Raw genomic sequence first — 24,391 nt, forward strand, 5'->3', positions numbered from 1 at the left:
GTGTTATACATATACCATACAGAACATATTCAGTAACTGTTTGTCAAATCTGGGAAAACATATATATATCATCAAAACATGGCAGAATATACTGCATTTTCATAAACATATCTCATCTCATATAATAATAATAACACAAAAACATTCCTGGTAGGTTAGCTGGCTGTTGTCATGTATTACTCCCACAGGGTTGTGTGGCTCGAAGGCGGGACCTGACAATAGTTGGCCGACTACTGTCAAAAGTACAATCTGTAAGTCTGATGGGTCTGCCAGACCTGGTCCATACACCAGGGGCGCTCACACACTTATTATAAACCACATCGACCATCCAATCTCACACCACTCCGTACAGCAGCGTTAACACAAATATCATGATCACGAAGACCATGGACACATAGCAACAGTACCGTGTAAGTGCTAGCCTAGACCAAGCCAACTAGGTTCTGATATCCTATAACCTATACTGAAACTGTGATACATAGATATTTCTTATCATTAATTATCAAATCAATCATATCATTTTGCATATATACGTATATCATGAAAATCATCGGCCTGTAAGCCGGTATTATACATTTTACCATAGCTTGGCCCGTACGCCGGCAAATCATAGCACAGCCCATATGTTGGCAAATCACATCTATAGCTCGGCCTGTACTTGATTCCTAAAAAGCCCCTTACCTGATTCCTGAAAAGCCCCTAAGAAAATTTGTCCCGCACCCGCAGGGTTCCCAACTCAACACCTTGGAAATAACATTCCCCATAACTAAAGTTCAGTATTTCTAAGCGTATAACACTTTCTACAACTGCCAAAAATCCAAATACTGAGTAGAAAGTTTTACCCTGGATTTGGGATGGTTTCCAACTCAGCCCCACCGATGATCCTCTCCGGCAGACTTACAGAGAGCTTTCCCAGGAGCGTCGTGGTGGCTTCAGATTGTCGAACCGACGGAAATCCGACCCAAAATCGTAGAGAGAAGGAGGAGAAACCGTATTGGGTGAGAGAGAGGGATTCAGTGCAGCAAAATGAACTAAAAATCACGCTTAACCCTATTTATACTGCGAGATTCGTCGACGAGTCGACGAGCCACGTCACCTCGTCGTCGAGTCCTGTAGAAAATTCGTCGATGAAACCCACTCCTCATCGACGAAATTCAGACTGCCCAAAACCTCTCTCGGTATTTCCTCGTCGACGAATCCTACCTTCGTCGACAAGGTCCTCTTACACCCTTGTCGATGAATCCCCTGTGTTCGTCGACAAGGCCCTAACAATTCCTTTTTGTTATTCTTTCCAAAGTGCAATGTCGTTGACGAACGCTTAACTGACTCCTTTTGTTTTCGATTTCCATTTCCCTTTCTTTTATTTAAATACCATTATTCTTCAGGTCGTTACATTCTCCCCTCCTTATAAAATTTCGTCCTTGAAATTTACTATTCACATAACTCGTCATCCTTTAACAAGAAAAGGGTCTACTTTTTTTATTACTTACCCTCACTTATGGCGGAGGAATATCGTGCTTACATTCCAAGTCCTGGGAGATTACACATAAACAAAAGAAAAATTCTTCCAAAACTAAAATGTTACACTAATTGAACCATTACATGTGCCTGCAAAAGAAATACTACCTAACTACTTACATTTTATCTATTTAAACTTCTTGGAATAGTTGCGGATACCTCTACCTCATCTGCTCCTCGGATTCCCAAGAAGCCTCTTCAATAGCATGATTCCTCCGCAAAACTTTTACCTGAGGAATCTTCTTGTTACGTAACTCTTGTACTTTTCTATCCAAAATCTGTACTAGTACCTCCTCATATACCAGTGAATCACTAAACTCTAATTCATCATAACTGATGATATGAGAAGGATCTGGGACGTACTTCCTCAATATCGCAACATGGAATACGTCGTGGATCTTGGACAACACAGGTGGCAAAGCTAGCCTATAGGCTACCGGTCCCACTTTATCTAGAATCTCAAATGGACCGATAAACTTAGGACAAAGTTTACCCTTCTTCCTAAATCGCATAACTCCTTTCAACGGAGCTATCTTCAAAAACACATGATTACCCACATCAAATTCCAGATTCCTGCGGCAATTATCAGCATAGTTTTTCTGTCGGCTCTGAGTTGCACTAATCCTGTCCCTGATAAGCCGAACCTTATCACACGCTTGCTGCACAAGCTTCGGCCCCACTACTCGTCGCTCACCCACTTCATCCCAAAATAAAGGGGATCGACATCTCCTACCATACAAAGCATCAAATGGTGCTATGCTAATACTGGACTGGTAACTGTTATTATACGCAAACTCTACTAGTGGCATGAACTGAGTCCAACTACCCCCAAAATCTAATACACACGCTTGGAGCATATCTTCTAATATCTGTATCGTCCTCTTAGTATGCCCATCTGACTGAGGATGGAATGACGTGCTGAAAGATAACTGAGAACCTAAAGCTTCCTGTAAGCTTCTCCAGAAACGTGATGTAAAATACAGGTCTTGATTTGACACAATCGATACTGGCACCCCATGAGAACGAACTATCTCCTGAATGTAGATCTCCACTAAACGGTTGAGGGAGTAGCTGATCTTGATAGGTATAAAGTGGGCGGTCTTAGTCAAACGGTTAACAATCACCCAGATGGCATTCTGGCCATGTAATGTCGTCGGCAATCCTGACACGAAGTCCATAGATATATGATCCCACTTCCATTCTAGGATAAATAATGGCTACAACTGCCCTGCCGACCTCTAGTGCTCAGCCTTTACCTGCTAGCACATCAGACACTGGGCTACATACTCAACGATCTCACTCTTCATACCGCTCCACCAGTACGACTCTCGCAGATCTCTGTACATCTTCGTACTTCTAGGATGAACTGTATACAAAGATCTGTGAGCCTCCTCTAAAATAGTCTTCCTGATCTCAGCATTGGCAGGAACGCATAATCGGGAACGAAACCGCAAAGCTCTGTTATCTACAATACTGAATTCCTCCCCTTGACCATTCTATACTCTATCCATCACCTCTTCTAATTTCGGGTCTTCCTTTTGAGCGGCTTTAATTCTTTCCTGCAAAATAGGCTGAACCACAAAACTGGCAATGTGAGCCTGAGAACCACTCTCAACTAATTCAATGCCGAATCTCTCCAAATCCATCATAATCGGATACTGGATCTCCATAGCCGCCAACACTGATTCACTGGATTTCCTACTCAACGCATCAACTACCACTTTTGCTTCCCTGGGTGATAACTGATGGTACTATCAAAATCCTTAATCAGCTCCAACCACCTTCTTTGCCTCATATTCAGTTCCTTCTGCGTGAAGAAATACTTTAAGCTTTTGTGGTTGGAGAAAATCCCATACTGCTCGCCGTACAGGTGATGCCTCCAAATTTTCAATACGTGTACCATTGCAGCCAATTCAAGATCATGTGTAGGGTAGTTCTTCTCATATTCTTTCAACTGCTTGGAGACATACGCCACTACCCTACCATGTTACATCAATACACAGCCAAGTCCCTTCAAGGACGCATCGCTATAAATGACATACCCCTCACCCCCTGATGGGATAACCAATACTGGTGCTGTGACTAATCTTTGCTTTAGTTCTTGAAAACTCTGCTCACAGCTGTCATCCCACTCAAATCTGACATTCTTCCTCGTCAGTCGTGTCAAAGGTTTTGACAAAGCTGAGAATCCCTCAACGAAACGGCAATAATAGCCAACTAGCCCTAAGAAACTCCTAATCTCCTGGACATTTCTCGATCTAGCCCAATTCACTACCGCCTCAATCTTGCTAGGATCCACAGAAATACCGTCTCCAGATACAACATGCCCCAAGAACACAACCTTCTCAAGCCAGAATTCACATTTACTGAACTTGGCGTACAACTTCTTTTCCCGAAGTGTCTTCAAAACCTGCCTCAAGTGCATCTCATGCTCCTCATAGCTCCTCGAATAGACCATTACATCATCAATAAACAAAACAACAAACTGGTCTAGGTATTGGTGGAAGACTCTATTCATCAAGTCCATAAATACCGCAGGAGCATTCGTCAAACCAAACGGCATAACAAGAAACTCGTAATGCCCGTACCTGGTTCTGAAGGCTGTCTTCAAGACGTCTTCTACTTTCAGCTTTACCTGATGGTAGCCGAATCTGACGTCAATCTTTGAATACACCCGTGTACCCTAGAGCTGGTCAAACAAATCATTGATACGGGGTAGAGGATACTTGTTCTTGTTTGTCACTTTATTAATCTCCCTATAGTCTATACACATCCTCATAGTCCCATCTTTCTTCTTCACAAATAAAACTAAAGCTCCCCACGGAGATACACTGGGTCGTATAAAGCTCTTATCAAGCATATCTTGCAACTGATTCTTCAATTCTGCCAATTCTACTGGTGCTATCCAATAAGGTACATTAGAAATCAGTGCTGTATTGGAAGGTAGATCAATAGGGAAATCTACCTCACAATCAGGTGGTAAGTCTGGTAACTCATCTAGGAAAACATTTATAAACTCCTTTACTACAAGCGTGCTAGCAAGTTTCAAATTATTCTCTGACATCTCCTTCACAACAACCACAAACCCCTGACAACCACTCAGTAGTAGTCTTCTGGCCTAAATAGCTGAAACTAGCTGAGGCGAGGATTGCACTTGCGACCCTACGAACTTGAATTCTGCTTCCCCCGGGGATTCGAATATCACTTCTCGTGCTCGGCAATCTATGCTGGCAAAATTAGCTGCTAGCCAATCCATACTAAATATAACATCAAACTCGTGCATATCTAGTACTATCAGATCAGCAGGCAAAGTCTTTCCTTGAATATCAACTGGACAACCTTGGAGCACCCTACTACACCTCACTACTGACCTAGTCGGTGTAAATACCAACAATTCAGCATCTAATGATTGTGTTTTAGCCCCACATAATTTAACACACCCCAAAGACACAAACGAGTGCATAGCTCTTGAATCAAACAATGCAATAACTCTAAAAGAAAGCATAATAACCATACCTTCCACCACGTCACCCGCTATCTCAGCCTTACCCGGCATCAGAGTAAACACCCTGGCTGGAGCCATATTCCTCTGCTGACCCCCACGTGGGGCTTGATAACCTCCTCGATATGGTCTAGGAGCTGGAACTGCATCTGGTGGGGTAGGGCAATCTCGCACCATGTGCCCCGATCTATTGCAGCGATAACACACCACACCACCAGCTTGACACTCTCCCTAGTGCCTCCTACCACAAGTCTGACAGACTGGAGGACCCTACCTTACCTACACCTCGCGTCCTCCCATCTCCTGTCTCCGCCCTTTGCCATGATTACCTCTCCTCCACTAGCCCGGTCTATGACCCTACTGGTAGCCGGTAAATGCAGATCTCTTCCTCTGTCCTTGCTCCTCTGCATCAAGATGCTCACCAATCTCTGCCAAGGCCACCCTGTTGACTAACTCAGCAAAATCCTAGATCCGCAGCACCACTACCTACTTGAATATACTATGCCTCAAGCCTCTCTCAAACTGCCTCGCCTTCTTTACTTCATCAGGAACAATATACGGGGTGAAACGAGAGAGCTCGATGAAACGTGCTACATACTGCTGGACGGATAGCTGTCCCTGCTTCAGACTCAGGAACTCTTCTACCTTAGCCTCCCTGACAATAGCTAGAAAATATCTATCAAAGAACAATTCTTTAAACCGGTCCCATGTCATGGCTATAGAAGTCACCTTCTACTGCTCCAGCAGTCTCACCACAGTCCACCACCTCTCGGCCTCACTCTTCAATCTATAGGTGGTGAAGAGGACCCTCTGTTTCTCAGTACACTGCAACACGGCCAAAATCTTCTCGGTCTCTTGCATCCAGTTCTCAGCGGCTGCAGGATCAACTCCACCTGAGAATGTCAAAAGATTCATCTTTGTAAACTTTTCTATAGTGCACCCATGGCCTGTAGATGGACCACTCTACTCCTTCAAGCTCCTAGCAATCTTAGCCATAACCTGCTGAGTCATGCTATGTAATACCGTGTTAGAGTCGGTCCCAGCTGCACCTAATGGTCCTGCTCCATCACTGTCACTCGCATGGGCACTACTTTCTCCTAGATCCATCCTGGAAACAACAAACACAACTTAGAAATTCTATCCTTATAATTTACCCACCTATCCTCACCACTTATCTCAACATTTCCAACTCATTTTTAATCCCCAGTCCTACATTCTAGGAACACAACCCGACAATAACTTGTTATGGTTTTCCTAAAATCATCACCCTAGGAAAAACATAGAAACTACCACGGAAGTCCTGCCTCTAGACTGTAGAACAACCTTAATTCATTTCCTAAACTTTGGTATTGTTTCCGCTGCATTCTAAGGTCTATAGAACCTAGCAACCTAGGCTCTGATACCAAACTGTGACGACCTGCTTAATTTTTTACATTTTTTTATTATAAATGAATACAATATCACAAATCCTAACTCAGTAGATCATAATCCACCTGGACTCGTGGGCACCAGGGATACATCAGAACATATAACGGAAGTCTAAGCAGCAGGAAACATACAATCATGTACATCTCATTATACCATACATCTCAATACCAGAGTTACTACAATCATTGTATATATATGTACACAATACACAACCCAAAAGATATCTAGGGCCATCCCACAAAATACATCCGACCCTATCAAAATACTTACCCTTCTGGAAGGGCAGTTCTACCGTACTAAACCAGTGGGGCTTTACCCGCTCTCCTATTAGGGGCTCCTAAAAAGTTTATAAAATTTTGGGGTGAGACACCTCTCAATAAGGGAAATAAACTAATACCAATGTGTGACAACATGAGTATTTCGTGTTATACATACTCCATACAGAACATATTCAGTAACAGTTTGTCAAATATGGGAAAACATATATATATATATATATATATTATCAAAACATGGCAAAATATACTACATTTTCATAAACATATCTCATCTCATATAATAATAATAACACAAAAACATTCCTGGTAGGTTAGCTGGCTATTGTCATGTATTACCCCCACATGACAGGGTTGTGTGGCCCAAAGGCGGGACCTGACAATGGTTGACTGACCACTGCCAAGTCAAAAGTACAGTTTGTAAGTCTGATGGGTCTACCAGTGACACACTTCTTATAAACCACATCGACCATCCAATCTCATACCACTCCGTACAGCGGCGTTAACACAAATATCATGATCACGAAGACCATAGACACATAGCAACGGTACCATGCAAGTGCTAGCCTAGACCAAGCTAACCAGGTTCTGATATCCTATAACCTATACTGAAACTGTGATACATGGATATTTCTTATCATAAATTATCAAATCAATTATATCATTTTGCATATATACGTATATCATCAAAATCATCAGCTTGTACGCCGGTATTACACATTTTACCATAGCTTGGCCCGTATGCCGGCAAATCATAGCACAGCCCATACGCTGGCAAATCACATCTATAGCTCGGCCCGTACGTCAGCAAATCATAGCGTAGCACAACCGTACGCTAGAAAATCACACCCATAGCACGGCCCATACGTCGGCAAAATATATCCATAACTCAGCCCGTACACTGAAAAATCATACACATAGCACGAACCGTACGCCGGCAAAACATATAAAAATCTCGACTCGTACGCCAATTTTCCATTATAAAAATCCGTATCATAATCTCATTTCCAGAAAACAGTATTTCATAACATTTTATACTCATGCCACACTAACAAATTTTCCATATGTTCAACATACCATGTAATGACCTTCTTAATAAACTAGGTTTTTATTTTTTATTTTTTATACTATGATATTCTACATGCTTTGATACCATTCTAGGGGTAAACCCAATCATCAACCTAAGCAGTAAGAAGCAGAGATCACATAATTTTCATAACCATAGGTAAATATATACAATACCATACAGTACCATACAATACTAGAGTACTAACATGTTTTCCAAAATATACACATATATTTGTTTCCCAAAATACCCTCAACTATGCTGGAATATACAAAAATCCTCCACAATACTCACTTCACTGACAGGGCACTACTGAAGCCCCTTTATCTGCAAGCCTAGTCTACTCGCCTACCTGGTTCACCTGAAAAATGATTCAACACTGGGATGAGCCAATGTTCAGTAAGACAAAATATGCTATTACTAGTGTGTGGCAAATAAGCTACAGTATTATAAAAATCTGTTTTCATATAATCATGTATAACTAGATACTTAAGTACAGTACAAGTAATAAAATATACCATCTTTTCTATGTTGCTTAACATAACATTATTATAGGTTACTATTCAAAATACTTCTAGTGTACATAAGTATGTTCCCTATTTCTATAAATCTGTACATACGTAATAGTAACTAAAAACTTTCCCTGTGGATAACTGTGTGTCATGATTTAACCCCTCATGACAGGGTTGTGCGGCCCGTAGGCGGGATTTACCTTGACTGGCCAATCAGGAATAAATCACTATACTCCATCAGTCTAATCTGCCCACCTCAACCCATATCTAATGGGGAGTCTGTCCACGTCAAGGGCCTAAGTGATCGACCTACTACCACGTATTATCTAAATAGGTGGTTGCACTCATAACATAACATAATATCTGTAGCAACGGTACCGTGCTCTGTAACTGCATAGTCCAATAGGGTCTGATACTATATAATATTTCTCTATATACCACTATCTGATTTACCATGATTCTGAAATAATCGTAATAACCATGATATTGCATAAACTATACTGTAATTCATATATCATAATACTGAGAACTGTATAATCATAACACTGAAACTGCATAATCATAATACTGAAATTCGTATAATTATGGTACTAAGTTTCGTATAATCATGGTACTGAGTTTTATATAATTATGGTACCGAAATTCATAAAATCATGGTACTAAAATTCATAAAACATATCTCCGTACTATATATTCATATTCTCAAGTCACACCATACTTTAATACATAATTCCATAATTAAATAAACTGTATAATATTTCAAAATTTCCTAGCAGAACATATTTCCCTTACTTGACTACTCGAAAGCCCCTATGGTATACTAGCCTAACACCCGCAGGGCCTCCTACACAACATCCTGAAAACAACATTTTCCATAACCAAATATCAGTATATCTTCGCCTACATCATTTCCTATAACTATCATAAGGCCAAAAATGGGCTAAAAAGCCTTACCTTGAATTTGGGATGAATTCCAACTCAATCCCACCAACGATCCGCCCTAGCAAACTTGAAGAGAACTCCACTAGGAGCGTCATGGTGGCTTCAGATCATCGATCCAATGACTGGCGGGGCCAAAATCGAAGAGAGAAGGGAGAGGGTTCGTAGGAGAGAGAGAGAGAGAGGGCACTAAAATTTGAATATAAATCCGAGTTTGCACTATTTATAGGGCCAGATTCGTCGATGAGACACGTCACCTCGTCGACGAGTCCTTCATTAAATTCGTCGACGAAACCCTGTATTCGTCGATGAAATTCAGAGCAGCCCATTCTTCACTCGGTAGTTTCTCGTCGATGAAACCCTGTATTCGTCGATGAATTTTCTTATGCACTCGTCGACAAACCCTTGTATTCGTCAACAAATTCTGGCAATTTCTTGAAATTATTATTATTATTATTATCTCCAAAATGTAATGACGAACGAATTCTATGGCCTCCTTCTGCTCATGTTTCCATTTTCTCTCCCTCTTTATTATTAAAATAATATTATTCTTCGGGTCACTACATACCATCATTTTCAACAGTGTTTTCTCAAATATAAATCATATATATATGAATATATTTATTTTCCTAAAATAAGATGCTATATATACATACATTTCTCAAAAAGAGCTAGCTTAGTTTATCCCCTTACCTGATTCTTGAAAAGCCCCTAAGAAAATTTGTCCTGCACTCGCAAGGTTCCCAACTCAACACCCTGGAAACAACATTCCTCATAACTAAAGTTCATTATTTCTAAGCGTATAACATTTTCTACAATTGCTAAAAATCCAAATACTGAGTAGAAAGTTTTACCCTGAATTTAGGATGGTTTCCAACTCAGCCACATCGACGATCCGCTCCGGTAGACTTGTAGAGAACTTTCCCAGGAGCGTCGTGGTGGCTTCAAATCGTCGAACTGAAGGAAATCCGGCCCAAAATCGAAGAGAGAAGGAGGAGAAACCGTATGGGATGAGAGAGATGGATTCGACGCAGCAAAATGAACTAAAAATCACGTTTAACGCTATTTATACTGCGGGATTCGTCAACGAGCCACGTCACCTCGTTGACGAGTCCTGTAGAAAATTCGTCGACGAAACCCACTCCTTGTCGATGAAATTCAAACTGCTCAAAACCTCTCTCGGTATTTCCTCGTCGACGAATCCTACCTTTGTTGACGAGGTCCTCTTATACCCTCGTCGACGAATCGCTTGTGTTCGTCGACGAGGCCCTAACAATTCCTTTTTGTTTATGGTTACCATTTCCCTTTCTTTTATTTAAATACCATTATTCTTCGGGTCGTTACAAATATGCTCTATGAACGCTATATATGTAAAGACCCGAAAAATTAAAATGATTGAAATAATAAAAAAAAGAAGATAAAATAGCCAATAAATAAATAAAAGGAATGGCGTGGAAAAATAAAAATAATTAATTAAAATTAAAGGAATTAAATTAAATTAAGATAAATTAAATAATTAAATAATTAGTAATTAAATTAAACATTATTTCATTGGAAAAAAAATACTAAAAACTAATTGAAATAAGATATATATAGGTAAGTTGTTATATAATATATATATATATATATAAATGTATAAGTTAAAGTTATATATATATACATCTGTAAATTTAAAAAGAAGAAGAAGAAGAAAGAAGAAGAAGAAGAAGTCAGAAGTAGCACGCAACCCCCCCCCCCCCTTCTGAAATTTTATTTTTCCTACGGCCAGCCACTTCCGTCTCCTTCTCTCAATTTTTTGATGAGTTTACGACGGATCGGGAAACGGAAGGTGCCGTTGAATTCCTGGTTCCACTGCCAACATTTCTACTAAAACATATTTTTCATGGGAACGGCTTAGGCACTGCTCCTGGGGAAAGGTAATTTTTCCCCATTTTCTCAATTTCGCTGTTAATATGCGATTAAATCGACGATCAGACACCACCAAGGGGTCCTAGTCATCGTTGTCGTCATTTTGGATTATGTAATTTTCCAATTGGGCTTTTCTAAGCCCCACTCCAAAGCGAGAGTGAGATTTGAAAATTTTGGCAAATTAGTTAAATTTGTGGGTATAATTGTAAATTTGGGAATTATGACCCTAGGAAATATTTAAATAATATTTTATTCAGGAATAATTTATTAGAACTAGGAATTTAATTTCAGGGTCCGGGTGAGCGCTACAGGCATCTTTTCGGGGTCCCCATTGGCGTAATTCAAGAAACAAGGTAAGGGAGAAATTTATATATTAAATCAGGTTTTTCATGAATTAAAATGAATTATGTGTTATTTATGTATATATGTTTATATGTAGGTTTAAAAATGCCAGTCATGAAATTTGTGTTTTCTGAGCTTAAAAATGCTTATATAGCTATGTATATGGGAAAATAAACGAATGAAAGTGAAAGGAATTTTCTGATGAATTAAATAAGAAATTAAATGTATTTTTAGCATATAAATGTTAATTATGGGTTGACTTATTTTTGTAAGGAATATATGTATGAATTTTACTGTTAAATTGTGTGGCATGAGATTCTGTACAAATTTATGTTAAATGTATGAGATGCAGGCTAAGTAAGTAAAGCAATGAGAATAAAATATGATATGGACAATGTTGCCTGTATGTGTTAATACAACCATATAAACAGCTGAAAGATGCTGGGTAATACAGCTGAAAGATGCTGGGTAAATGTACGACAGCTGAAAGCCGAGTTAGCAGATCTAACTTATTTCTATGTGGACTAACTGATGACAGTTAAAAGGAGCTATGTTAGATTCTAACACATTTCTATATGGACTAATAAATGACGACTAAAGAGTGGCTGTAGTACAAATGAATGAAATGAAAATGTTATGAAATGAAATGATAAGGAATGACAATGTAATGAAATGAAATGTGAAATGTGAATGATACAAATGGGAAAGAGTCACTTAAAGTGAAACACAAGGAAATGTTAAGTTATGAACATGTAAGAATGTGAATGATTGAATAACGATGAAAATAATGATGTATTATGATGTTAGAAGTATCTATGTATGTAGAACATGTTATGATTGGGCGAGGCATACTCTTCGCCTAAGGGCTTGCTGAGTAACGTGAGTGCACTAGTAGTTTCAGATGTGGCAGTAGCTGCATAACGCGCTAGGACAGAGGGAACCTACTTGTATGGGCGGGTAGAATTCCCTATCTTTAGGGCATTTTTCGGTAAACTATTGTTGAATGCGTGAGTACGAGATTAATTTATCACTTGAGGGCTTACTGAGTAAGGTGAGTGCCCTGGTACGCTTTAGTTACGACCTTTGGGTTGTCTAGGTATCAGAGCAGAGGGGTGCTACTTGTATGGGCTGGTAATCACCCCTATCTTCGGGTAATCTCGTGAGTAAACCCTTGCATGTGATTGTTAGGTTCAGAAAATGACTTTCAATATTACGTTAATGATTTGCAAATATTATTAAATGATATTTATAATCTCATGATGGCCACACGCTGAGTTTTAATATATTGTTTCTTTCCTTTCTGAGATCTGTCTCACCCAAATATGAATTTATTTTTTTTCAAGATTTTCTGGAGATTGAGCTTTGAGAGCTCGAGGTTTTTATAGCATTACTGGGAAATAAAAAATGAAAATGGTATATTTCTATGTTAATTTTGGGGAATGTAAATATTTATATTTTATGCCTTTATGTTTTAAGACTATTGAGTAAGGGATGATTGTGAAAATACTAAATTGTTTTGGGAGTTATGTAGATTTATAGGAAATGCAGGTGATGGATGATTAAATATGGATTATAGTTAGAATTAGTAAACTCTGGTATTATATTATATGGAGATTATGATTATGTTTTCTGTTGCGTATGTTATGAATTATGATTTATCAGGATATGATTAGGTATAACGCACCAGACCCGGATTTAAGGGTTCGGGGCATTACAATATATATATATATACACTCTTGAATTAAAACCAAATCAACTAATAGCTAAACAACTTTCTCAAGTAGTGATCTTTTCAAAAACAATTTTTATATGTTTGTGCACACTCAAGATCAAACTTTTCTAATGATAATCAAGAACAAGTAATGAGATGAGAAGTTCTTGAAAATAATAACTTGAATGATTAAACCTCAATACTAGAATGAGAATTCAGATGAATAAACAAGTTCCCTTTGAGATTCTAAGTTGATTTGCCCAAGCTTGATGTTAGAGATTGAAGTGTAGGCAATCGTATAGTAATAGGAGCAAGTTTTTCAATGTTCTTTCAACAAGATGTGTTCTTCTCTTTCTTGTATGTCTTAGCTTCGTCCTAGGGTTTAGATATTCGGTATATATAGTGTCTTAACCTTAGGATTGATCTCAACCGTTGGATCAAAGAAATAGCTCGCGAGTTCGTTTAATAAAAATCACAATTTTAAGTTTCCCGCAGGTTTAGGCACCTGAGGGTGAAAGCCCAGGCGACTGAAGTTCCTTAACCCTTTGAAAATTTAACTTGGGATGTAGAGTCAGGCTCCTGAAGTGGTTCAGGCGCTTGAGGTTCCAAGGTCAGGCGACCGAGGTGCCTTGGCCAACTTGCTGTGTTTTCCCATTAATTCTTCAAGCTACCGAACTTAATCTTCAGGCTCCTGAAAAATTCTTCAAGCTACTGAGGGTGAGTTCAAGCTACTGAAGTCCTCTTTTCTTAATTTTTTTTTTTTTTAATTTAAAAATCTATTTTTCTTTCTTTCTTGGCTCTTTTATAAAGCATATTTTTCATGATTTTAAAAACATTTCTAAGTCCATGAAAGTTCCCTAATGATATACATGGAATGCATGAATCCTAAAATCATTCTAAGTTATGTTGAAGCTCAAATTAAATCATATGAAAATGTAAGTACATGAGTTTTAAATACCCATTCTCAAGATGTTCTTGAACTTTTTCGCTTGCATCTTGATTCTTGTACTCTTTGAGTTCCATGGATCTTGCCAAAATATGTTAGCTTTACTTTGTGAATTTCATGACTCGTTATCCTTCCGTGCATTCTTAATATAGTTCCTATTCACAAACTCAATGCACTAATCAAATACCAAGTGATTTATCATTATCAAAATCGGATTGGACTCGTAGAGTCAACAGGAACGTTGTACTGAAAGTAAGTTTCGTCCCCAGTACTTTCTATAAGCTCTTCTAGAATCGAGAAGTGAATCTCGGGTCTTAATCTGAAACAATGGACACAAGTACTCTGTGCATTCTAACTATCTCCTACACAAAAAAATCTGCTAGCCTACTCAAAGAGTAGCTAACCTTCATTGGTACAAAGTAAGCAGATTTTGTCAACCTGTCCACGATTACCCAGATGGCATTCTGTCCGTGTAGTGCTGGTGGTAACCTGGTGACAAAGTCCATGGAGATATGCTCCCATTTTCACTTCGTAATACTCAATGGCCGCAATGGCCCTGCTAGCCTCTAATGTTCAGCCTTTACCTATTGAAACGTTAGACATTGCTCCACAAACTGAGTAATCTCCCTTTTCATGCCACTCCACCAGAAGGACTCGCGCAAATCCCGATACATCTTCGTACTACCCAAATGTACCATATAAAAAGAATGATGCGCCTTTTCCAAGATCGTCCTCTTTATCCCCTCGTCATTTGGAACACACAGTCTGGTCCCAAACCTCAGCACACCTCCCTTAGAGATGTTAAAATTTGCAGCCAAATGAAAACGTGATGACCACCATCCTCCAACTCTATGCCAAGACTTTCTAGATCCCGTCAAATATGATGTTGACCTACTACTGCAGATACTGACGTGTGCTCTGACTTCCTACTCAATGCATCAGCTACCACGTTAGCTTTCCCTAGATGATAGCTAATTGTGCAATCGTAGTCCTTGATCAGTTCAAGCCACCTCCCCTGCCTCATGTTCAACTCTTTTTATGTGAAAAAGTATTTGAGGCTCTTGTGATCCGTGAGGATCTCACACTATTCACTGTACAAGTAGTGTCTCTAGATCTTCAATGCATATACTATTGCCACCAACTCTAAATCGTGCGTGGGGTAATCCTTCTCGTACTCCTTGAGTTGTTGAGAAGCATAAGAAATTACCTTATTCTATTGTATCAGCACACATCCCAACCCCTTTAGTGATGCATCGCTGTAAATCACAAAACCACCGTCCCCAGATGGGATGGTTAAAACCGGAGCAGTGACTAGTCAATGTTTCAACTCCTGGAAACTCTGCTCGCACTCGTCGGTCCAATCAAACCTCACACCCTTCCTTATTAACTGTGTCAGAGAGCTAGATAGCTTAGATAATCCCTCCACGAACCGCCGGTAATACCCAGCCAGTCCTAGGAAACTCTGAACATCTTGTACGCTCTTTGTTGTCACCTAATCAACCACTGCTTCTATCTTACTAAGATCAACTAAGATACCACCCTTCGACACGACATGGCCTAGAAACGTGACCTGATTCAGTCAGAACTCCCATTTCTTCAACTTAACATACAACTTCTTCTCCCATAATACCTGAAGTACCAACCTCAGATGGTTTTCATGCTCTTCCGAACTCATAGAGTATACTAGAATGTCATCAATGAACACTACTACAAACTGATCCAGGTATTCATGGAAAACCCTATTTATTAGGTCCATAAATACCAGCGGAGTATTAGTCAACCCGAAAGGCATGACCAGAAACTCGTAGTGATCATATCTAGTTCGGAAAGCAGTCTTCACAATATCCTCAGTCCTAACTCTCACATATGATAACATGACCGTAGATCAATCTTCGAAAAGACATGTGTTCCCTGCAATTGGTCAAACAGATCATCTATACGAGGCAACGGGTATTGATTCTTCACTATCACCTTGTTGATCTCACGGTAATCAATGCACATTCGCATCGACCCATCCTTTTTCCTCACGAACAACACTGGAGCTCCCTAAGGTGAAACACTAGATCTGATAAAGCCCTTGTCCAGTAGTTCTTACAACTGCTTCTTCAACTCTCTAAGTTCAGCTGGAGTCATCCGGTATGGAGCTTTAGAAATTGGCGCCTTACCTAGCAGCAGATCAATAGCGAACTCTACCTCTCGATCAGAGGTAAACAGGGTAAGTCTTCTAGGAATACATATGAAAATTCGTTAACCACTCGGATATCTTCAAGTTTCACATCGTCCCGAGGTGGTTCCTTCACGCAAGTTAGGTACCCCTGACAACCCTCAAAGAGTAACCTTCTCGCCTGAATAGCTAACAGAATCTATGGCGTCAAATGCACACACGATCCCATGAACTCATACTCCTGCTCCCCAGGAGGTCTGAACACTATTACCTTCCTACGACAATCAATCACTGCATAACTAGAGAATAGCCAATCCATCCCTAGTATGATGTTGAATCCACACATGTCGTACACTACTAGGTTCCCTAGTAGCTGTCTTCCCTGAACAACCACTGGGTAGTTTCCCAACATCTTACTACAGCTCGTTACACTCCGAGTCGGTATAGCCACGGACAACCACTCATCCATCACTTGGGTTTCAACCCCACATAGTTTCACAAAACTAGCAGATATAAACGAATGGGTTGCTCCCGAATCAAATAAAATAATAGCTCTATTTGAAAGCAATAACATGGTACCTGTCACCACGTTCCCAGCGTGTTCCGCATCTGCTGGAGTAAGAGAGTACACTCTCGCCAGAGCCATGTTTGCTTGATAGTTTTCCTAAGGCATCTGATTACTTCCACGGTTTTGGCTCTGTGTAGGCATTTCGCTCCTCTGTGCCTAACAGTTTCGAGACATATGGCCTGATTTGCCACAGTTGTAGCAGTTACCCCAGAATGGCAGACATTCCCCATCATACCATTTATGACACTTGGTGCATGGTACAGAGGATAGATCCCCCTGAGAACTCTATCGTTTGGTATTCTGACAATACCTCAAACTATATTTCTTCTTCTTCTTCCACTATCCCTGTTGTGGACCAGTCTAAGAACCAGAAGGAACTGACCTCTTCTTCTGTTCCTGCACTACCTCATCCCCCTGGAGGTTAGTCTCAACTATGGTGGCTTTATCCACCAGGACAGAAAACTCTTGGATCTGCAGTATCCCCACAAGCCTGCGGATGTCCTTCCTCAGACCCTTCTCGAACCTTTGAGCCTTCTCATACTCGTTCGGGACCAAGTACAGCGCGAAATGAGATAACTCAATATATATGGCTACATATCTTTGCACCGTCAGGGTTTCCTGCATTAGGCTTGCGAACTCGTCAACCTTCGCATCATGAGTGGAAGCTAGAAAGTATCTCTTGAAGAATACTTCCTTGAAACGGCCTCAAGTCATACCAGATGGATCAGCTCTCTACTTCTCAAGCAGACTCATCGTCGTCCACCATCTCTTTGCTTCTCCTGCCAGCTAAAAGGTAGAATAGAGAACCTTTTGCTGGTTAGTACAGTGCAGAAATTCCAATATCTTCGCAGTCTTCTGCACCTCGTTCTCTGCCACTATCGAATCGGCTCCTCCCATAAACGTCAGAGGGTACATGTGGGTGAACCTCTTTATAGTACAACCCGTAGCCATAGGAGAGTGCTCACGTATCCTAACACTCCGCCGATCTCCCGCATAACTTGCCTCGTCAAATCCCGAGGCACGGAAGGAGACTCATCACTCGCAATCCCCTCGGAACCACTATCCACGTTGTTATCCTTAGGATTCATTCTGAAAATAGAATAGGAATCGGTTAGAATTCTTATATCGTACACAGCTAACACAATCATTGAAAACTAATCAGGTCAACTACTACTCTCACGTAGGGGTGAGCATAATTCGGGGAAAATCAAATTAACCAAATTAGCTGATCAAAATTGGTCGATTTGATTCAGGTAAAAAACTTGGTTCGATCGGTTCGGTTAGAATTCTACAAAATTCTGGTTAATCGGTCTTAGTTTGGTTAAAGATAAAAAATATACGGTTAACCGATTAATTGAATTATTAATTAATTAGATTTTAAATATAATTTATGAATATAAATTTTATTTGTAGGGAATATGAGAATAGGGTTGGGCATTCGGGCTTGGTGTAAGAACCTGAACCGTGATCAATGGGTTTAATTCTAAAGAGAGGGACATTTTAGTAAAGGAGCAAGATTCATTGACGAAACCAGATTTCGTCGATGAAGCCTTTGTTCTTCTCGTCGACGAAATTCAGGGCCTCGTCGACAAGGAGAAGCCGAAGAGTCTCGGAAAAACTAGAGATGCTAGACTCATCGACGAGGCCACCGATTCGTCGACGAAGTCAGTGAAAGATTCATTGATGAAGGCACCATTTCGTCGACAAAGGCACCATTTCGTCGACGAATTCCCCTGGGTTAAAGGGCTATAAAAGGAAATTTTCATTACCTCTTCATTAAGAAACTTCAAATATCTCTCTCTCTCTCTCTAAACCTCTCCCTACTCTCTCTCTCTCTATATTTCTTCGCCGATCATCGATGGAATCAGAAATCTAAAGTTACCACGAGGAGCGTGGAAGGATTCTCTACAACTTCTACGGATCGAAATCTCGTTTTGGAGATTTTCGGGGTTTCGGCGTAAAATCGAGGTAAGGCTCGATTTTCAATTCTGATCCGGTAGTTTTGTAGTTAACAGTCTTATGAGTATATTCTGTACTGTGATTTGTAGGCTTTAGAACTCAGTTCACTGTTTAGGGGCATTGGAGTTCGAGATTTGTTATTCGGGGAAAAGGTAAAGGGAACTATGTTTATATTGGTTATTTTTGAAATCAGACTCGGTGGAACTGTGGTCCACAGTCCAGTGTGTGTTTTGGCTATTCATTTGGGGGGATCTAACGGGGAAAACTATGGGTTTTTCATTATTACGGTTTTGGGAAAAAGGGGGCGACGGGCTGCATCCCTGGTTTTGTTGAAAACCGTGGGTATATGTTGATTTATATTGTGATATTGGGATGGCCGTGCCTTGACTTGTTTAAACTGTACTTGTTTGAAAAACCATGTTTTAGATTACCAAATGGATGTGGTTTGTTTGGTTATATGAGCATGCATGTGTGTGTGTGGTATGTTAAATGGCTAGTAGGAATGGGGTTCCGAATTGTCCAGGTACTGAGAGTGTCCAGCCCTATATCCAAGAGCGTGAACCTATACTAGCAGATCAGGCCGAAGGGTGTGGATCCACCAGTTGCCGGTACGATGCCATGGGAGACGAGGACTAGCCATGTGCCAGTGGCGCTGCGCATCCTTTGACGTTCTCTAAAGGACTTGACCCAATGACAGTAGAGGACTGGATGGAGAAGACTGAGAGGATTCTGAAATTTTTGCACTGCATGGATAGACAGAGAGTCCTCTATGCTACTTTCCAGCTGTCTGGGGAGGTAGGTCGATGGTGGACTGTAGTTAGTCTGCTGGAGAAGCAAAGAGCCGATCCTGAGGAGATGACGTGGAGCCGTTTCAAGGAGGTGTTCTTCGATAGATACTTCCCAGCTTCAGTACGTGATACGAAGGCAGATGAGTTTTCTGTGCTGACTCAGGGGAGTTTTTACGGTGCAGGGGTATGCGACTCGATATATAGAGTTGTCCCGTTTTGCACTATGTATGATCTCGAGCGAGTATGAGAAGACTTGGAGGTTCGAGAAGGGTTTGAGGAAGGATATCCGCAAACTGGTGGGTATGCTTCAGATCCGCGAGTTCTCGGTGTTGGTGGATAAAGCCACGGTGATTGAGACTAGTATCCGAGAGGATGAGGCGAATTAGGAATCGAGGAAGAGGACAGTACCTTTTGGTTCTCAAATAGGATCTCATCAGGGATCATGGAAGAAGAGGAGCAAGGGCTCGGGTTATCGTCAGAATACCGAGCACTAGGATTCTTAGATAAGCCAAACTGGTGGTCGTTGTACCAGGTGCTTCAGACGGCACGAGGGTGAGTGTCGGTCTTTTGATGGTAACTGCTATAATTGTGGTCGACCTGGTCACATGACTCGTGATTGTCGTGCATCGAAGCGAGATGTGCCTGCATTCAGTGCGGACCAAGGGAGCAACCAGATACCTCGGGGAACCGTTCAAATGAATACAGCTCCGGCCATAGTATACTCTCTTACTCCAGTGAACGTTGAGCATGCAGGTAACGTGGTGACAGGTACCTTATTATTGAGCTTCTATTTTGTTTGATTCGGGTGCAACCCATTCCTTTGTGTTTGTGAATTTTTTGGGACGGTGTGGGGTTGAGACTCGAGACATGAATGAGGTGTTATTTGTTACTACGCCATTTGGGAGTGTATCTCTCTGTAGGAAGATGTTGGTAGACTGCCCAGTGGTAATTCAAGGGAAGCTGCTACCAGCGAATCTGGTGGCATACGACATGTTAGGGTTCAATATTATTCTGGGGATGGATTGGTTGTTCTCCAGTTATATTATGACGATTTTCGTAAGAAGGTAGTAGTTTTTAGACCACCTGGGGAGCAAGAATATGAATTTGTGGGATCGTGTGTGCGTTCAGCACCACAGATTCTGTCGGCACTACATGCCAGGAGGCTACTTTTGGATGGATGTCAGGGATACCTAGCTTGTATGAAAGAACCACTGCGAGACGAGTTGAGGCTCGAGGACATTCGGGTAGTCAGCAAGTTTCCGGATGTGTTTCCAGATGATTTACTTGGTTTACCTCCGGATCGTGAGGTGGAGTTTGCGATAGAGTTGCTGCTTGGTAAGGCACCGATCTCTAAAGCTCTGTACCAGATGGCTCTAGCAAAACTTCAGGAGTTGAAGGAGTAGTTATAGGAATTATTGGACAAGGGATTCATTCAACCTAGTGTTTCGCTTTAGGGAGCTCCAGTATTATTTGTGAAGAAGAAAGACGGGTCGATGCATATGTGTATTGATTACCGTAAGATTAATAAGGTGATTGTAAAGAATCGTTATCCTTTACCTCGTATAAATGATCTCTTTAACCAGTTGTAGGGAACGTGGGTTTTTTCGAAGATCGATTTTCGGTTAGGATATCATCAGGTGAGGGTTAGAGTAGAGGATGTAGCGAAGACAACTTTCCGAACCAGATACGACCACTACGAGTTCTTAGTCATGCCATTTAGGTTGACGAATGCTCTGGCGGTATTCATGGATCTGATGAACATGGTTTTCCATGAGTACTTGGATCGGTTCGTAGTGGTATTCATTGATGACATTCTGGTATACTCAAGGAGTACGGAAGAGCAAATGGAACATTTGAGATTAGTGTTATAAATTCTGCAAGAGAAGAAGTTGTATGCTAAGCTGAAGAAGTGTGAGTTCTGGTTGAGTCAGATTACGTTCTTAGGCCATGTGGTTACTGGGGATGGAATATCAGTTGATCCTAGCAAGATTGAAGTTGTGGTCGACTGGGTAAGGCCGAAGAATGTGCAGGAGGTTTGGAGTTTTCTGAGACTGGCGGGTTACTATCATCGGTTCATAGAGGGTTTCTCTAAACTATCTGGACCTTTGACGCGATTGACTAGGAAGGGAGTTCAGTTTGAGTGGACCAGTGATTGCGAGCAGTGCTTTCAGGAGTTGAAGCACCGGCTGGTTACTGCACCAATGTTGACCATTCCTTCAGGGGATGGTGGATTTATGATTTATAGCAACGCATCTCTGAAAGTCCTGGGATGTGTGCTCATGTAGCAGAGTAAGTATGTAATAATAAAATAATAGTCCTAAGAATTGGTACAAGGGATATGGATAGATTGCAAATCTTTTTGCTAATTGATTGTCTTAAATTTGATTTTGCACAAATATTAATATTTTAACTAATGAATTATAATAAAAAATCAAACTAAATTAGTGAAATTGTAACATAGTGTTTGCATGTTTTTCATTTAATTTTTATCTATTTTACTCATTCCATTCCTAGACATTTCATCTTTCGTACAATTCCAGGTGTACGGTAGTTCGCACTGGACACAAATGGGCATCCTTTGGCCATCCGAACTAACTGAGTTTTTTCCCTTTTTATCCTTTTTTTTATAAATATATTAAATAATACATTTTTTGGGAAAATATTTCCCTGAATGACCCTGACATAATCTCGCTACTTGGAGTAGCGAGATTTGCCACGTGTCATTTCCATAAAAAAAAAATTTTATTTAATATATATTTTTAAAAAATAAAAAATCAGGAAATAAATTATTTTGCATAATAAATCGGGAAATAATATATTACGCAAAATAATTTATTTCCCAATTTATCATATTTTTAAAAAATATATTAAATAATATATTTTTTATGGAAATGACACGTGACAAATCTTGCTACTTCAAATAGCGAGATTTGCTTAAATCTAACTAACGTCAGGGTTATTCCGGGAAATATTTTCCTAAAAAATGTGTAGTGACCCGAAGAATAATAACACTTTAATAATAAGAGTGAGAGAAAATAGATACAAAAACAGAAGGAGGGAGTAGACTTCGTCGATGAACACAGGTTCTCGTCGACGAAGGTCTTCAGAATTTCGTTGACGAACACAGGGCTTTGTCGACGAGAAAATACCAAGAGATAGTTCGGGTTGCTCTGAATTTCGTCGACGAACACAGGGTCTCGTCGACGAATTTTATGAAGGGCTTGTCGACGAGGTGACGTGTCTCGTCGATGAACCTGCCCCTATAAATAGTGGAAATCTTGGATTTTTATCATTTTTCACCAAGCTCTCTCTCTCCTCTCTCTCTCTCTACGTCTCCCTCTCCCTTCTCTCTTCGTTTTCGGCCCCACCAGTCACCGAATCGACGATCCGAAGCTACCACAACACTCCTGGTGGAATTCTCTACAAGTTTGCCGGAGCGGATCATTGAGAAAACGAAATTGGATTTCATCCCAAATTCAAGGTAAGGTCTTTTATCCAGTTTTTGGCCTTATGGTAGTTATAAGAAATGACATAGGCGATGAAATACTGATGTTTTGTTCTGGGAGATTGCGTTTTCAGGATGTTGGATTAGGAATCCTACGAGTATAGAGCCAGAATTCTATAGAGGCTTTTCAAAGTTGAGGTAAGGGAAATATGCTATGCTAGGAATTTTTATAAAGTTTTCAGAGATTTTATAGACATATATTCCTATCAGTTTATTATTTAATTTATACAGAATATGAGTTAAATGTTTGTGTGACCTGAGTAGATTTTCATGAGATAAAAGAATTTATATAATTTTGTGATGTATCATACTATACTGAGTACACAGTTAATAACAGTATATAGAGTTTATATAGCTTCTTCCAATATATGGGTTACACAGAATATACCGATATAGATTTATATTCACATAGAAATGTACATGCATATGCAGCTTTTATATGAATAGTTCATGAAACAAATATATACGTATATATACACATACATATATATAGATACTCAGATCGGTATTTTATATTACAGTTTTATACAGAACAGTAATACAGAGATATAGTATTCCATGTTTCCTATTACCATAACATACAGTGTATACAGACAGAATATATAGACAGAGTATACAGATAGATATACAGAAGTAACATCAAGATGCTATAGATACAGTATATATATAGATTACAGTATTACAGCACAGAAAGATAGAGTTATGATAATTTTGGAAATATGATGAAGAAAACAGTAAAAGAATATATATATATATATAGTATCAGATCCCTGTTGAGAGATTACAGACAGATACAGATTACAGAGCACGGTACCGTTGCTAGATACATATAGAGTGCAACCACATATCTCAGATAGTATGTGGGTACCGTCAGCCGCGCTCGGAGAGTATGTAGCTCCCCAGTACACTGGGTTGAGGGGGCCGGTTTGACGAGGTAGTAGCCAATCCCGAGCTTAGGAGAGGATGCAGTTTGGCCGGACTGAGGTAGTGTAGAGTATAATGACTTATCTAGATGGCCGACCAGATAGAGTCCCACCTACGGGCCGCACAACCCTGTCATGAGGGGTCAAATCATGACGTATAGAGTCTCAGGGATAAAAGCACAATTATATATATGTTTACAGTTTTACAGTATATGATGAGTATAATATGATATTACCAGTATGAAAAGTAGAAAAACAGACGATACAATATGTTTTAAATTGTGAAAGAAAGATATGTTTTACAAATGATTTATTACATTACAATTTAGTTATTATT

This window comes from Malania oleifera, chromosome 13, assembly GCF_029873635.1.
Source record: "Malania oleifera isolate guangnan ecotype guangnan chromosome 13, ASM2987363v1, whole genome shotgun sequence".
Taxonomy (NCBI): Eukaryota; Viridiplantae; Streptophyta; class Magnoliopsida; order Santalales; family Ximeniaceae; genus Malania; species Malania oleifera.